The sequence below is a fragment of the Ostrinia nubilalis genome, chromosome 2 (genome assembly GCF_963855985.1).
Source record: "Ostrinia nubilalis chromosome 2, ilOstNubi1.1, whole genome shotgun sequence".
In the NCBI taxonomy this organism is placed as follows: domain Eukaryota; kingdom Metazoa; phylum Arthropoda; class Insecta; order Lepidoptera; family Crambidae; genus Ostrinia; species Ostrinia nubilalis.
The window spans coordinates 6,975,414-6,978,189 of NC_087089.1; positions in this window are offsets into that span (position 1 = coordinate 6,975,414).

A 2,776-nucleotide genomic window follows, 5' to 3' on the forward strand; every position below is an offset into this window, starting at 1 on the left:
GTTTTACGTGTGCAAAAAGCAGGTTATAGGTAAATAGCAAAATGGTAATGGAAAATAGTAAAGTTGTAGAATTAATTCCAATTTCCAAAATGAAGTGTAACAAATTCTTTTGACATCTCTATTTAAGCTGAAATTCCGGACAAACCGAAACGCCGGACAGTGTCCGGATGGATCCTATCGGATAGTATCCCTACTCTACCCTCCAACTTGCGGGTAACCTTTTGATTCGGTCACATTTATTTTTTGCGTGAGTATGCATCATCCGTTTGCATAGCGGTTACAGTCAAGATTTCGGTAACACGTATAATAACACTGGTAAAATATTTGTCGAATTTACATACGTATGTTTGTTTGCAAAACGACAACGCGGAATGCTGTTTGTTTTTCTTTTTTCCACATAAATCATCATCCTATTTTTTCGAACAAAAATACCTATCTTTAACTTTGGTTGGGTTTTCCCGAATAATTGAACAAGATTTACTGAAATATTTTGGACTGAATCTACATGATATTCAATCAAAAATTACCCTAGTTTCAGGGGCTGTATTTTCTCTGAATATTTTTCTATAATATTTTCATTTGGGCTGACTATTTTCGTAACAAGTTTCTCTCGAATAAGAAGATGTCTACGTGTTTATGTTAGGGTATCTCATTGGAACTTACTTCTAAAGCGATGATAGGGCAAACGAACGTTGTAATAGGGTTGCTTCTCTATATTAATATTATTGTATATTATTATTGTATTTTATTATATATTATATAATATTGATCTCTTGTTTGAAGGACCACCAATACAACACTATACGATTAACAGTTAAACGCCTATTTACCAAAATGGGTAGTGATAACATAAAAAGCTGTAGTGTAATATAACTTCTAGAAATAAATCAATATTTTAAATGGATAGTAACCACAACTTGGCAACGACTTTAATGTTCTGAGGTTTTCTGTAATGTAGGGCATTTCAGAAAGATTTAGAATGCACTTTTGGTAGTGCTTTTCAGTTTAGTTAGGTAAAACATCGCAATGTTTGGCCTGATCATCACTTACCATCAGGTGAGATACAGGCTAAGAGCTTCCTCATTGTGGATAAAAAAAATGGGATAATTTGATTTGTGAAACAAGTCTATGTAGGTACCAGAAATGAGAGAAAATTATACGAGTATGTTATAATCTATGTACTCTCGTTTTATTGAAGTATATTACGGCACAAACAAGTGGCGATCCATGTGAAGAGAGAGAAATCATTTGATATTTTATTCTTTGAAGTAACAAGTCCTATAAACACTAATTTGAAACAATTAAAATGAAGACTTTTGAAGAAATGTAATTGACCTCCCATAGATAGAATAGGTAATATTTATTTTTCTGTGGGAATGTCTCAACTGGCAACCCTGCTCCAAACAGCAGTACGAGTCTAAGAATCTATGCCATTTGCGCAAATCGTAATTGGATTATTATCTGAGTCACGTCCATTAAGCGGATGAAACGAGATTGAATTGCAAAATGTAGCGAGTTTGACATTGTACATTAGGCTCCCGTGTAAGCGCGGATCTTCAGATAAGTACCTACTTACTCGTATATAACACTAATTCTAAAAAGCTTTCATTCCTTTTTATTTCCTAGAAATATTAAATAATTCGTTTTGGGAAACTTTGGATTAGCCCAGCAACCTTCTATTGACCCTTAACAGACAAGATAAAGTTTTGGTTGACGTGACGTAATCCCTAATTACGTCACGTCAACCAAAACGGGAAAAAGAAACTTAAGTCTTTTGGATTCCAATTGGATCCATAAGGATGAATTGAGCGTATGTTGTAGAATTTTTCGCTGAAAAATTTCATGGAATGCTGGAGAGATATCAATATGGAATCAATATGGGACATATTCAAGATATGTGGTAACTTTGCTTGATCGTATGCGTTTAGTTGGAGGGTATTTTGTCCCAGACTCTATCCGAGGTTAAAAGAACACACAGCATTACTATTATTGTAGCACAAACCCCTATATTATTATTCAAAGAAAGCCCGGGTTAACTGTTGATTGAAGCCACAACGGAAACAGATGTATTAAACGGGAAGAAAAACATGTTGCAGGTCCCGATGGAAATCTCTTACAGTCCAGCACACATTGGGCGGGTTGATTTATGTGCTCGTTTTAACCACACGTTATAAATAACGTTTAAGTTTCTAATTCAACGAAAATAACGGTTTTACTGCAAGAAATGGTTTCTAAAGGGCCGCGTTCCAGACCCTGTAGGTAGATAGCTACCTACTCAAATTATTTTTAAACTGTAAAATAAAAAGGGCCGGCGAAAAATAAAAAAAGGCAAACGCTTTGCGCTGGATGACAAAACAATTCCACTACTGTCGGCAATTTTTCATCTCGTTAAAATAAAAATGTGGGGCCTTTTGCGAAAATTAAAACTTAAAATTGAAAAGAATTAAGCGGAGCTATGATTTCGGAATTGAGAATGTTACTAGGTATGCAAAATCACTTGAAACCTATTTTACAGTTAGGCTTTTACATTTACAAATACATTAGTTTTTATTTCATTCAAAAATACCCAGTAGTTATGATTTTATAGGCATTCAAAGTTCGCTTAAATATTGAGTGCCGCCGACGGTCACGTGACCCCGCGTGACGTACATTCACAGTGTCCGCTCACTAGAAAACGGATATAAACATACTTAAATACATTTTTTTTTGTAAATACAAACTTATTATACATATTAACACCCAGACCCATCAGAAAAATTAAAATTGAACCAAACCC